The 15,996-nt window shown below is 39.0% G+C and overlaps 1 long non-coding RNA gene across 1 annotated transcript in view; it reads right to left on the bottom strand.

Annotated features, from left to right (window-relative positions):
- LOC138284861 (uncharacterized) overlaps positions 1-15,996 on the bottom strand; it is a 112,712-nt gene that overhangs the window by 65,929 nt on the left and 30,787 nt on the right. The gene's annotated exons all lie outside the window — the stretch shown is intronic.

Raw genomic sequence — 15,996 nt, 5'->3', positions numbered from 1 at the left:
ACCTGCTACAAGAATACATTCAGATGTAAGAAGTGCTACAAAGAAAGGAAAAGAAGCAAAAGGCCTTTTACCACTTATCCACCAAGGATCTGGAACAATATCCTCATATCCACCCAGACAGCACAAACTAGCTCCAATTTAGAAAACAGCTTAACACTCAACTTAAAAAAAAACGACATCATGATGCTGTCACAATCCACAAACCATCTACTCTTCCTATCACATGTTGCTTATGTCTTTGACCTTGTACATAAATACTGCATACGTGCATATACACCTAATTCACAAATCTAAAAACAAATTGTCAATATTTGATTAAATATATATGTTTTGGAGAGACCATGATAGACAGACAAGTTTCTCAGGAAGCAAAATGGCAGGGGGTCTCACAATCTTCAACCAAAATGTCCTGTCTTGACAAGGCATCATTTTGGAAAGGGAATAGGCCCAGCAAGCTTGTCAGCTGATTGTTCTTCATAATTGTCTCTGCAGAAACTGGAGGATCCAGTAGTTTGTCTGAATCTCAAAAGGTCTGACTCATCCCAGTAAAAGATGCCACCACTTCATAGAGCATGCTTGAGGGCTAGGAGCTTAGGGCCTGATTTAAAGTTTGGCAGAGGGGGTTACTCCATCACAAACGTGACGGATATCCTGTCTGCCGTATTATGATTCCATAATATCTTATGGAAATCATAATACGGCGGATGGGATATCTGTCACGTTTGTGATGGAGTAAGCCGCCCACCAAACTATAAATCTGGCCCTTAGATTCTAGAACTGAATATTATTGCTCCCATGATTTCAGAAACAAATCAGAGAGGTACCCCTTCCAACAACAAAGGGACAGGGTTAAAAGTCCATACACATAAACAAATTCTCTACACATTGTTTTTCTTGTTATTACTTATCTTTAATTTTAATGTTATTCAAAAATATTTAAATAAATACACCAAATGTATCTTCAATGTATAATAATTCGCACAATTTTAGCATTAAAATGTTTTCCTCTTTTTAATGTTAAAATGTTGTGAAGTATTATACATTAAGAAATAACAATATGTAGAGCATAGTCTTCACATAGTAATGTTTGGAGTATAGTGACATTGGAGAATGGGCAACAGCCCTTTATTTTTTCACCATATATATATATATATATATATATATAACTTTTAATCCCATATAGGTAGAAAATTGCATGCCAGCAACGTAATTTCAATTGAGTCTTAGGGTTCAAATTCACATCCAAAGGGAATTTGTGTATGTGTATGGACGTTTAACTCTGTCCCCTTGGTATTGGAAGGGGTACCTCTCTGATTTGTTTCACAATATTAGTACATCTGGTTGGCTGGAGAGAGAAATAATTTTATGGATACTTTAAAAACATTGGATTTTCAGAGGACCAATTAACAAAATTATAAATGGTAACTCTAAAAATATCAGTACGTTAACGGTATTGAGCGGTGATGATGAAAAGTGGAAAAACCTTTGGAATTTAAAGAAAAAGGTGATTCGTACAGAGTTACATTCTGACTTTTTGATTGAATATTGCAAAAAAGGTATGATTCCTAAGGGCCTTCAAATTAAAAATGGGCCGAGCCTATTTGTTAAAAATGAAAAATTTAAGGAACAGTGGACCTTTATAGCTTAACAGATGTAGCCAGGACTGGATGTTATTGACTATTGAAACAGCACAAGAAATAATAATTTTAGAGAAAAGGGAAATTGAAATTCTAGAATTAGAGTTAAAAGAAAAAAATGCTTTAGATGAAGCGAAACGGAAACTTGAGGAAATACAAGATAATTTGGTAGGATATAGAGAATGCTTATGAATAAAAAAACTATAAAATTGAGGAAAGATGTCAACAAATACAAAATGGAGTCAGTATACCCATATTTACAGAAAGATTACTATGAGATGCCCCAAAATAAAGAGAATCGGAACAGACGGTGGTCTCAGAATAAAACAAGGGGTTTTAAAAAACATGTGACATTTTCAGACACATCATATACAAGTACTCAATCAGAGGAAGAGAAAACCTCTGATAATAGCATGAATAGGGAAGAAGGAGAGGAAGTAGCAGGCTCGAGCGGAGGTAACGCTAATATTTTTTTAGAACAGAAGAGGTTCACCCAGAATCATCGAGGCTGAGGCAGAGGAGCATATCAATATCAAAGTTCAGGCCCCAGGAGGCAACACATGAGAACAAGGAGTCAGAAGGAGTGGGAATGGATATAACATGTGCATCTGTAATCAATTTGTCCTCCAGAGATTTGAAGACAGAGGAAAGAGAGGTTTTAGAAAAGGGTTTAGGTTTTGCCCCCTCTGTATCCCCAGATAAATATGCAATGGAACGTGATATGAGGGACTTGTTTTGAAAAATTCAGTTACAAAAGTTTTTGGAAGGTAGGGACATCATTAAAGAATAAAATAAATCAGGATTGAGGCCTCAGTCCGTATGGACCTCTTCCAGGCAGATGGTAGGTAAAGAAGTAGAAGTGTTTGAGAAGGTGATAGAGAATGGTGTGGAAAATATAGTAAAGAAAAATATTTGGTACAAGAGCAATCTAACAAAAAAGCAAAAGGGAAGCACTTAAAGATCTAGAAAACTGTGAGAATATAACAATTAAACAAGGAGACAAAAGTGGGAGTATGGTGATAATGGATATCAATTATTACATCGGAAGGATGAATAACCTACTACAGATGACAGAACATTATAGAAAATCAAATAGAGAAGAATGGGTAGCTCTAGGTTCAAAAATAAAGGAGAGTTTATGTCTAGCAAAGGAGGATGAGTTAATCTGACAAGATGAATATGAGTTTTTATACAATGAGCATCCCATGATTCCAGCTTTATATGGCTTACCAACAGTCCTTAAGAACATGAAGGATCCACCTATGAGGCCGATTGTTTCAAGTCTGAATTCTCTTACTGAGCCTCTGAGCAAATATGCAGATTGTTTTTTGAAACCATTAGTTTTGCAACAACCAACATATATCAAGGATATAACTGACATGATCAGTAAGATAGAAGGATTGAGATTTGACTCAGAAAGGGAATTGCTTGTAACTCTGGATATTGAAGCATTATACACGAACATTCCATAGGATGCTACAGTAGAAATGCTGAAGCAGATATTGTGTGTAGTGATGAAGGTGACATCTTCCCAAGCAAATTTAATAATAGAATGGGTGGAGATTATTTTGAAAAATAATATTTTTTTACTCAGTGATGAAATGTTCTGCCAATGAAAAAGGACCAGCATGGGAGCTACGTGTGCTCCAAGTCTGGCATGTTTATATGTAGGTTACTTCGAAGAAAAACATATATGTACATAATGAAATGGCCCCATTATATGAAAGTTTTAGAAATTGGGTATGGTTTATCGATTATATATTTTTCATATTGGAGGGAGATAGAGATGATTTGAGTTCCTTTATTCTCTGGCTAAATTGTAGAGATTCAAATTTGAAATTTACTTCGACGATTAGCCAGAAGGAATTTGATTTTCTAGATATTAAGATCAAAGCTGTAGAGATGAAATTACAAGTAGAATTATATACAAAACCGACCAACAGTAATACCGTATTACATTATACTAGCAACCATCCAGGATGTCAGAGATGGCCATTTGGTCAATTTGTAAGATTTAGAAGGAACTGTACACATAGATAAGATTACGAAATACATGCTAGGACTTTGGAAGGGAAATTGTTAGAGAGAGGTTACCCAAAGAAATGGATTTTAAAAAGCATATAAGAGAGCAAAGTACCACAATAGGGAAAACGTATTTGAGGGTGTGTGTAAAGTAAAGGACATAAACAGAATTGTTTGCATTACAAACTATTCCAACATTAGTAATAAGATTTAATAAATGATAAATAGGAATTGGACACTCTTGAATGAAGGAAATGGAGGAGGTCTAGAGAAACCCATGTTTCCATATAGAAGAAACAGAACAATAAGAAATGTTTTAGTTCATACGTATAAGGAATCTAAAGAAGCCCAGCAGAGAGACATTCGAGATGGGAGTAAAGTGAAAGGAAATTTCCTGTGCGGGTCCTGTAGTAACTGCAATACTGTTAAAAAAGGTAATGTAGTGGAATTAAATGGGATGATACATCATCTCATAGACATGGTAAATTGTAAAACTAAAAATTTGATATATTTGATAGTATGTCCATGTAACAAGGGATATATAGGAGAAACATGTTGAGAAATTAGACGAGGATTAAACGAACACAGATCAGCGATAAGAACTAGAAAGAGGACTGCTCCTCTAGTTGAACACTACTGGGAGCAGAACCATAACGAAAATTATTTAAGGTGGTGTATATTAGAAAATATGAAGGGAACAAGACGAGGAGGAGACATTGACAAAAAAAGAAAACAAAGAGAACAGTTTTATTAGAGTAAATTTAGAACATATAAGGAGGGTTTGAATAAGAGAGAAGAATGGGAATATTTAGTAAAATGAGGACTTAACAGTACCTCACTATGTGGAGGACTGATTTAGAAGGGAGACAAGACGAAAATGTAAAAAATAGAATGAATTGAGTCAGATATTACAATGGCGAAGAAGTAAGGTCAATTAAGAGAACATATATGCTCTGACAATTTTAAAGAAGTATGGAAATGATAAAGAAATATCTCCGGTCATAGGTCCCTTATTAGGAAAGTAAGGGGGGCAAAATAATAAGAACAGTATACAAAAGGAGTGTACTAAAAATAGAGTAAAAAAGCCTGATGTTAAAATGGCCGACAAACCGGGAAAAAGAAAAGAAAAAAATGGAGAGGAGTGAAAGAGTAAGATCTTGAAATTAAAACCAATTTTTGCCCATTAGGAAAATCAAATCTTTTGTTCTCTATTTAATACATAGAGCAAAATAGATAAAGAACAATGATTAGAGCCAAGATAGGGACCTATTGAAGCATCTGTATACTGAATACCCACATAGAGGTGTAGAAGAAACCAGTTCCAAGATGGCTGCCACCTGTGACAGGGAAAGTAGTTAATATGTGGCTATAAATACGACCTCCAAAATGGTGGACGTTGTTTGTCACTGATAACAAGCAAGAAGGAACACGCTGATATACAGGCGACGGGACGAAAAATATAATAAAAAATGGAGAGGGCTTACAATAAAATTGTGTTTAAATTTAAATGTAATCACTAAAAGGGAGTTTTAGCCCTTCTAGATATTTGCCCATGAAGTGGAGTACACAGGAGATAGAGATGCACCAATTTAATGAAAATAACTGGAGTGAGCACGCTATTTGAGAACGGTGCTATTACACTCAGAAGGTGAGAGAGTCACAATATAAAAGTACTATTAGAGATTAATATTATCACCAAGCACGAAGTGAAATGAATAATAGAGAAACTTCAAATAATACTCTTCCTAGATCTGTTTAAAAATGAAATTCTTGCAAGACAGGAACGCGCTACGCTATCAAGAACAAAAGGAAGAAGAGCACGCAAACCTAGTGAAAGGCATTGCATGTACGTTTACATTTCTTTTTTAAGGACAAACCAACAGTCCACCAGATTGAGGATTCTGGCTTAAAAAAAAATCCTCTTTTGTCCCCCTACCCCAATCTATACCCTGTGAGGTTCTTGCTTTTGAAAAAGCTGTCCTATCGGATCGCAACAAGATGCGTCCCAAACACTCATTCATTAATATACCGACATCCGAAAGGAACGCATTAAAAGTTTTGGCATCCGATCAATCCATAGTGATCAAACCAGTGGACAAGGGCAGGACCATAGTCATTATGAATTCTGATGACTATAGACAGGAATGTATCCGCCTTTTGAGCGACACCACCTACTATGCTCCCATTCTTCATGATCCAACTGAAAATCTACAGACTCAGATTAGGAGTATGATTGAGGAAGCTCGTAGTAATGCATGGATTTCACACAGGGAAGCTGAATTTATTGATACTACCCACCCACGCACCATACTTTTACTGCCTCAATAAAATACACAAGGACAAGGTTCCCCCCCAGGACGCCCTATAGTGTCCAGCATTGATTCAATTTTAGAACCTCTCTCAGTGTTTTGCGACCACTTTCTCCAACCCTTGGTGATGGACTCAAGCACATTTCTGAGAGACACCAAAGATGTCCTCAATCTGATAGAAACAATAAATTCTACAGTAGAGGTCCATGCTCTTATCACCTTGGATGTAGAGGCCCTCTACACCAATATACCCCAAGAGGCTACCTTACAAGTGGTGGAGAATGCTTTCCTACAATGTCCTTGGAATTCACCAACCCCAGTGCATTTTATTATGCAGTGCGCTACTCTAGCCATGACAAAAAATAAATTCAATTCGAGGATTCACTCTACCATCAGATTCGGGGTTCTTCCATGGGTAGTACCTTTGCACAACGTTTAGCCTGCCTCTACACCTATGAATTTGAAAAATGGTTCATTTTATCTCCTACTAATCCTTTTCACGACAAAATCAAATTGTGGTGGAGATATATTGATGATATCCTGATTGTGTGGCCAGGTACCCTTGGAGATGTTGATTCCATCACAGAATGGGTAAACACTCTTGACCCATTTTTAAATTTCACTGCCCACGTTTCAGTGACCCAGGTCTCCTTTTTGGACCTCTTGATCAGGATTGACAATGGCAAATTGACTTCTGGTACATCCCATAAGAATACTGACCGCAATAGCCTATTACTTTATGAAAGTCACCATCCGAAGGCTCTGAGCGACAATCTACCTTTTGGTCAGTTCCTTAGACTACGTTGCAAATGCAGTTCCACACAGTCTTTCGAAACTCAGGCAAGTGACCTCAAGGCTAAACTGTATGAGAGACACTACCCACAACGTGTCATTAATTCCACCTATAAGAAGGCTCGCAACAATCATAGAGACGCATTATTGATGCCTACAGTTACAGAGCCAGATACCCGCTTGACTTGTGTCTCAACATATACTCCCTTGTCCAATACTGTGAAGAAATTGATTATTAAAAGATGGGCAATCCTACTGAGTGGCGGCACACAGGTTCATAAGCCCTTGTTCACATTCAAAAGGACTACAAATATAACAGATTTGGTGGTACACACCCGCCCACGCAGAAACCAAGATTTGCCCCAACAGACTACCCTATGGAACCTTCCCCCAGTCACTGGCCATTTTCCATGTGGTACATGTAATGGTTGCCCTTTAACCAAAGGGCTTGATAAATTGGATCTGGACCCAATTGGCATGTGGCACCTCAACAGGCATACCAACTGTAACACACGCAATTGTATCTACATGATTACTTGTCCGTGTGGCCTACGGTACGTTGGTATGACCACCAGACTGGTCAAAAATAGGATCAACGAACACCGCAGCAATATTAGGTGTGTCCGCACAACCACCAAATTGAGTGTACATTTTCTGGAAGCACGACATGGCCCTGACGATCTATGGTGGGTGGTGCTGCAAGCGCCGAAATTTGTAAATCATGATTCCAGGTCCCTTTTCAGGATCGAACAACGTTGGGTCTTTAGATTGAAGATGCACATTTTTGGTCTCAATGATGACATTCCTTGGGGTAACTTAACATTTTGACTGTAGGTACTCACCATGACTCTCCATTGAATACGTACTGTTCTCCTTTGGGAAAATTCCCCCATATATATTTACTTCTCACTTCGGTTTTGTTTGGCATTTATCTAGTTTCCATATGCTGCCACTTTCTAGCTCCTTGCCGGAGCGTGTAAATGACCATGTATTTTTCTTTTATTTCTTCGATGATCATTTGCCCCTTTTATTTTAAGGGGAATGCCGCTTTTTTTCATACTCATGGATATTCTTCCTGCAACGAGCAGGCCTTTTTCTATTTCTATTTTCCTCTGGGCTACATGAATGTGCGCGGCCAATAAACACGCCGGAACCTTTTCCTGCTATGAGCAGGTCTCTTTCTATTTTTCCTCTGGGCCACATGATTGTGCACGGCCAATAAGCGCGCCAGAACCATTTCCGGGTTCAGCGCGCATTTACGGTCTTTTCCTGTTAAAAATGCGGTGGCCGCATTCTACTGCTGTATGCAGGAACGCGGCCCATGGGTAGGTCCCCGGTCAGAATCAGGAGCACCGCTAGTAAGTATCTGCATGCTCCTGACTCTCTCTTTTTGTTGTGTGGACCACGGCGATTAGCAACGTTCCATTTGGAATACTGTGTTATTTAGTTTGGTGACTTCTAACCAGCCACACTCACTTTGAGAGTGTCAGGGTTATTTCCCTGTTTTGTGCAACCAACTGGTCCTCGTTTTCAATATTCCATACTTAATTCCTTTGTTTTCCTTTTGGGGACTGAGATGTCATTTCTCTTCATTACTGTTATTTGTTTGAACTCAACATATTATTTTATCTTTTTCCACGTGACTACATTGTGGGCATTTTTATTTGGTATCGTGAATATGTGTGGGTCATGATTATTAACACCATATGACTTCTTGTTCTATGCTTAACAATTTTTTGTTTATTGCATATTATTTCGTTCAGTAACACATACCCGTTTCTGGGCACGTGCATTCCTATGGAGCCTGTACTTTAAGATTGGATGGTAAGCCTATGTTTCCCTTGATTGCTTCCACAAGGGCCAATTCACGAGCACAGTAGTTTCTTAGTGCTTGTCACGTATCATTTAAATCACCTTTTTATGCACTACTTTTTCATAGAATGTGTACTATTGCCTTTATATTTCACAGGGCGACTTGCTGACTAGACTGACCATAACGCGCAGTTTGTATGAGTAAGTGACTGGAAAGTATTTACTTTATTGTATCCTCATTGGGTCTAGGTAATATTATATGGGGAAGTGATATTGTTGGTCCTGAAAAAGTGTCACTGGATCCTGTGTGACCTCTTCCTCTATCTACTTGGAATGAGAGTGCGGTTGAGCATTAACTCCGTAAGCACTCTCCATATCAGTTTTTACTCTTGGTCTAAACCATTTTCTGAATTATTAAATGTGATGGTTATGGTTTAGAGACAATTTTACGTTTCATCTTTTTTCCTCTCCTGTATACACCTACAGTTTGTGTTCATCATAGGCATAACTATCATTGGTAATAAGTTCTCCGGCTAAGAGCCACCGTCCTTTCTTTAAGGGGTGGCCCGTCAGACATTGCAGGGCCGGTCTGATGAGGAGCTTGCCGAGTGATGAAGGTTGTAATTGTATTAGAGGTCAGTGCTAGGGGAAAGTAACCTAGACTTCCACAGAATATAACCAACTTAAAAAGAATTCGAAAAGATCTCTATGTACCATAAATGTAAAACAAACGAGATTTATTTTTCACACATAATATTAATTCAGATGTTTTTTCGGTATAAATCTTGTAATAACATATAATTTTTAGTAACAGAGTATCATATTTTACATTTGTTTAGGTAGGTGCTCCTAAAAAACAGTGAAAGTGCTAAAGTGCAAGTGAGTGACGGTGATATATACAAGTAGTGCAGAGTGTGGTTGTATGAAAAATATGGACTCCCAGTAGCTCCTACAATCCAGGAAGCCCTGAAGTGTCACAAAATGTCTTTATATTTATCTCATCCACTCTTTGGAAATGTGTCGACGTTTCGACCCCGTAATCAGGTGAGTCAGGGAGGGGTCATCATCAGGACAAGAGTAATTGCATTGGAAGCACCTAAATTCCAGTGTAGGGAATAAATCAGGTGATGGGGGAGATCTTCAGGAAATGAAGTCCCGGAGTCTGGTTATCTCTACTGGTCTGTGATTTCGTAGAACTAGGGGAGCCAAGGATCTTTGTTATCCGTTGCTCTGGAGGCTTAATGGATTGAATGTTCCAACAATCCGGAGGCTAAAAATAGACAGGGAGCGCCGATTGCATCAAGGCACTGGTAATTTGGTATAATGTGTAGCTACCGCAGTGGTCAGCAGGCCGTCTTACTCGGCCAGATAGCGGAGTGCCCGGGTCAGGGAAACTCCTGTGCGAGGTCAACGATAATTCTGCATGAACCAGTGATGAAGGTTGACATCCTATTGGGTGTGTGAGGGCATTCTTCTCCTGGCTACAAGTTCCCCTGTGTATCATTGGTGTCTCTTTTTCATATTTTTGGAACAGTGTACTTCATAATTGTTACAGGTTATATTTGGGAGACTGTACACTGGACCATCAACCTCCCTGCTCCCTCTCTTATTATTTACATTGCTTGTATGAACACAGGTGAGACAGGATACAAGCACATAAAATGTGAAGAACAATCAATATTTATAAATTGGATCTGGTAATTGCAAAGACCAACAAGGAAGTTGAAATAAGTTAAATATATATAAGGTGGTGCTTAATAAGCCATTGTAAAATATACAATTTGCCTTATGAAAGGAATTAGTTGACTATTAACAGAATTGCCTAAAGTAAGGATTACCTACCTGTGAAAGCGGGAAAGCGGGAGATGAAAGGGTAGTAGTAATTGTAAAAAATCTACACAAAAGCAGGGCTTTATTATAACATAAGGAGATTAGCATGGGAGTTAACTTGTTATGGATAAGAAATCTAAAGCTTCAACAAGATACATTGTGAATATTAGAATTAGATGGCGGACTGTTTTTGCGAAGTAGAAAGGTAGCAGTGTGATAGGAGTGATGAATGCTGGGTAACAAGTATATGACCGTTTTTTAATCTTGAATTTGAAATATTATGAAATTGTAAAGACCATTTTTTCTTGTATTTTTTAGTTAAAGTGCATGGAAAATGTATGTCTAAATTGAGGAACTTGTCCTGAAGAAGGTGGTGTGAACCAACTGAAAAACCATTGAAACACTGATTCGATACTTTTTATAGTTATATGAGAAATAGATTTTTATTGTGATTATGTTTTATTATAAAGGATAAAAGGAAAAACATGTTTTAATGTTAAAATGTTGCAAAGTATTATACATTGAAGATACCTTTGGTGTATTTATTTAAATATTTTGAATAACATAAAAATAAAAAGATAAGTAATGTTTGGAGTGTAGTGACATTGGAAAACGGTCACTAGCCCTTTATTTTGTCACTATATATATATATATATAAAACTTTTAATCCCATATATGTAGAAAATTGCATGCCAGCAGCGTAATTTCAATTGAGTCTTAGTATTCAGATACACATCCCATGATTTCAGGACATTGGGGAGATAAAATATGGGAAGCTCCCTGTTAAACAATTACGCTAGAATGGCGCTGTGAAATCTTGTAGATAATGTGATAATGTGTCTCAAGGGATTACAAACTGGCGCAATGGTGACATTGTGCTACTTGGTGGGGGACTGTTTTGCGCTTCTATAGCATTAAAAAAATTACCCTATGGAGGTGCAAGGGGCTTGTAAATGAGCCTCTCTTAGTCTCCATGATAGTCTTGGGAATTGGCCATTCCAAGAGGGAAGAGATCTTTACAGGGTCCATAGATAATTCTCTCTCAGAGAAGTGATACCCTCTGTTCTTTCAAACTAACACTTCTCCGCTTTACAGGATAGATGCTTTCCCCTGAGACATCGAAGGACAGAAGGAACATGGCCTCGATGTTCAGAAAGGAAAGCAGAAAATTAGGATGTCTTCAGGTACACCACATGAAACTGGTTCTGAAAGCCAGATAATATGCTATTGATAAAGCTACTTAAAACTGCTGGAGCATTGGTATAGCCAGGACTTTACCCAATATTCATAGTGCCCAAAGGATGTCCAAAAGGCCGCCTTCCACTCATCACCCTTCCTTATCCAGAGCAAATGGTAAGCTCAACTGAGATCTAACTTTGTGAAATATTTAGCACCCTCAATGGACTCAAGGATAGCCTTGAATAATGGTCCCTAATGGTGCCCATATTCAATTCACAACAATCAATGCAAAGTGTAGCTCTTTGGACATTTTTGGGAAGATATACAGAGGAGCACCAGCGGAGATGTTGACAGGTCAGTCAGGCCTCCCAAAGGTTTTCATCCAAATATTCCCCTAGAACTTGCCTCTCGTGCTGGGAAAGAAACTACATTACCCATAGGGATTTATAGCTCTGGGTTCTGTTGGGATGACCCCATCAAAATCCCTATGTGGAAGAAGTGACACAGAAGTAGATTTCTGAAAAACATCAAGGAACTCTTGATAAGCCAAAGGAATGGACTAGGTCTGGCCTATCGTAGAATGAGACCGATCTTTAGTAAGTTCTTATTCCACTGAAGCTCACTAGTGCCCATCCAAATAACAATTGTCTCTAGAAAACCGGGAGAAAAGACACATGACCCTGACTTCCCAGTTGGCGTGAGCATTGTGTTGTTCCAGCAAGGATATTCCAAGCACAATGGCATAGTTCTGAGAAGTGATCAAATCAAAGGCAATCATCTCTTTATGATTGCCCAAAGACATTGAGAGGAGAGGGACTATGGAGGAGGTCACTAGATCGAATGTCAATGGAGACCATTTGTTAATTTGTGCGTGATCCAGAGATGACTTCTTCCTAACTGAAATTTGGAGGCTTAGGACACAACTCATGTCCATTTACATTCCAAAGGCACAAGAATCTAACAAGGCTTGAACAGAGACGAACTGACCAGGATGGACTTAAAGAAATAAATCCAATATGAGCAAGCATGAACCAGACCCAATGGACAAGCTGAGCTCTTTAGGGAGAATAGACTCTTCCACCTCCTTCTCCTTTAGACAGGATGGAATCTGATGTTTTTCATGTGGCCGGGTAAGGTCAAACAGTACCATCTCAACGCAGGTGATTTCAGCTTGCATAGTATAGACACATGCCTCCCTTACATCTTTGATCCCTTTTGGTGTTTGACAATGGGCTTCTAGTGGACCCAAGGTGTATTGGCTCGTCAGACACATCAGGCGAAGAATTAGTAGGCTCAGTGGTTGTCTCAGTTCACCTATAAACTCGGGGAAGAGGAGTAGAAGTGAAACTATGTTTTTTTCTGTTTTTCCATTCTCCGTTCTTTAAATTTGAGTCCAAATCAGGAGAACTTGATTCAGGAGTTCAGCGAATGAGGTAGCTCTAGGAACTCTTTCCAACTTATCCTTTAACTTCTATTTGTAAAAATGTTTGGAATAAGGTTATCAACGTGTGTTCCACCTACGTGATTTCAGCAGCAAGCTCACAAAATTATGTACAATAGGACACTATATTGGAATTTCTCTAGTATATCCCACATAAGGTGTTCTCTGTAGTAGCTTCAAGTTTGGGCCTTTCAAACATCTTCTTGAAGTTTGCCAAGAAATCAGCATTACTGTTTAAACAAGGGTCTTCAGTGACAAATAAGTAAGTTGCCCAAGCCAAACCTGCACAGTCAAGCAATCAATCAGATACCCCACTTTGGATCTATCAGAGGAAAATTCGAAGGATTAAATATTTAGAATATTAGAATGACAGGAGCATCGCAAGACACGAAGGGGAACATCCTCTGCCCTTAACTGGTCCAGTTCCATGGTTTGTAGAGGAAGGTCAGCGGCCAGGTCTACATCAAGATCTATGCCAGAAAAAGAACATTTTGGATGGTGCACCTGTTCAGGTCTTGATGCTTATCTGATGTCCGGTCCGGGTCTTTGATGTCTGATTTATGGGGGACTGTTTCCAGAAACCACAATGTCACCACACACTGGCATATGTGGTAGGCAGGTGCCCACTTGAAGAAGATACCACCTTCTCAGGAGGAAAATGCCAAAGGTGGAAAAAACTCCTTCTTAGACAAGGATTTTAGAGGGTTGAAGGAGACCAGTGCAAAATCGGATAATGGCATCCTTCAGGAGCAAATGGTCAGGTTCAGCAAGTGGAGGCAGAGAGGAAACAAGTGAAGGAACACAGCTTTTTGTGATCCACCATCCAGTCAGACTGAGGTCTTCATATAAAAGGAAAAAGAAAAGTAAATTACATCAAAGAAACAGATGACATGAAACACAAAGAACTGGGACAAACAGAAAAGTATCAAGGAAGAAACTCACAGCCCGCAGCTGCAGGCTTCAAGTGACCTTTCCTGAGACTCAGGAACCATGGGAGGGACACCTCCCTGCACATAAACAATCATTCAAAATGACTTTTTGCTACTTTTATGTGTGCTTCATTTTGCAGCACACATATAAGTGCCAAATCACCATTACAGATTGTTTATGTGCAGGAAGGGACACCTTTGTGCACATAAACAATATATACCGTCAACACAGACACCCTTGCACTATGGTGCAAGGATGCCTGCGTTGGAAAAAGCAGCTTAATTCAGTGCCAGCCCAGGGTGAAACACAGCAGTGCACCGTATTCCTCTAAATACAGTGCACCCATGCGTTTCAAAAGTAGCACGATGCTGCTATTTTTGGCGCAGCACAGTGTTGCGCCACTTTAGCATAAATCTGGGCCTAAGATCCTACTTCCACCTTCCTCCCCTCCCCACCAAAGCTGGTACTCCCATCAAAATATGGCTTGGATCGCATAAAATCCCTTACTGCAAATTCACGATTAGAGAGAGCACTAAATCTTTGAGTGACATGCTAGACAAGAACCCAAATGTCTACGATAAGTTAACTGCTTGGCCAGGGATGCCCAGTATCAAGTTATTATCACTTCTGACCTCCAAGACATTTAAAACTCTTCATCCCTGAAGGTGAACTTACAATTGTCAGCCCAAGATTTTATACACTATCACTCCTTCTCTCTGCACTGACAATTTGTTCATAGCATTCAAGAGACTTGGAATTTCTCCATTGGCAAGATATCTCCACACATCTTCCACCTAAGTTATATGTTGGACCACTTAGGCTACTTCCTGCAAATTCTATACTTCAGTACTTTTACAGCTGTTACCCTTCAGTTCCATGGCCGCTCCTACTTTGGTATATTACTTCTTCTTAGATGCAACCTAAAGCTTCTACCTAACGCCCCATGAACTATATGTAAACAGTGTATATATAAACCATGTAACAATTTATTACTACCATGATAATTATGTTATTAATGTCAAATAGCCTACCATTGACACTACCTAAAGTTCCCTAACTAATAAGTTAACAATGTATATATTATGTAAAATTATGGCAATAAGTAGCATTAAGGTCATCTATCACTTTGTCTCATAATCTCTTTCGGTTCATTGGAGACTATAATGTGTGTTAAATATCTACACAAGATAAGGCTGCTGAGGTGGAATGTGGGCTATCCCGATCAGGAGAGCAGGGAGAAAGATGCTAAAAAGGGTGCAAGTACTAATGAGAGAAGGTTCCTATTAAATTCAAAGCTTATGTGCAGTAACCATACATTTCTGGAGGATAAGTCTATCTCTCATACCACAGGAAGCCTACTCCAATTGGCAGCTCAAGTTCATGTTTGTAACTTTGTTGCTATAATACGCTGTTTTCAGTTTTAGGTCTGGCATGATAGCTCAGCTGTCTTGCAGACCTGTTGTAACCAATTCCTTACAATATACATAGAATGAGCTTTGGCTGTTCCACAGAGATAATCTATTCTTACCTTATGCCATTGGCTGTTTGGTGTATTAATCCACCCCTATGCAGGGGCGTAGCATAGTCAGTGAGATTCGGGAGGTGTGAATCTCAAATTTCTCAACTAAAAGACAGTGGGTCAATGAGTGAGATGACTAAGGTTCAAGATTGATTGCTCCCATGAGGGGTAGGGCAGTGCTGATTTGTATTAGGTGGGTATTTGGGGGTGACTTGGCGGACAGGTACTCTGCTACAATAGTGACAGAGTACCCTGTTCTCCAAACTCAAGGTCCACCCGCCTGATTTTGAGTCAGGTGTACTGCATATTTCACGCCAAAGGAGTAAAATTTGCTTTGGCAGTGTGAAACTTCTCTCGATCTTCTGGGGAGTAGGTGCGATCAGAGTTAAGCCAATCTGACCATCTGCCCTGTTTAAAGTGGATGGTCAGATGGGAGAAAGCACCATTGGAAAAAACTTTAGGAGTTTGTTTTTGAAACAAAAAACATTTGGAAAGGTTTGGCATGCAGCCGTCGTGTTTATTGGT

Source organism: Pleurodeles waltl, chromosome 3_1 (assembly GCF_031143425.1).
Source record: "Pleurodeles waltl isolate 20211129_DDA chromosome 3_1, aPleWal1.hap1.20221129, whole genome shotgun sequence".
NCBI lineage: Eukaryota > Metazoa > Chordata > Amphibia > Caudata > Salamandridae > Pleurodeles > Pleurodeles waltl.
This window is presented reverse-complemented; position numbering and strand designations above follow the sequence as displayed.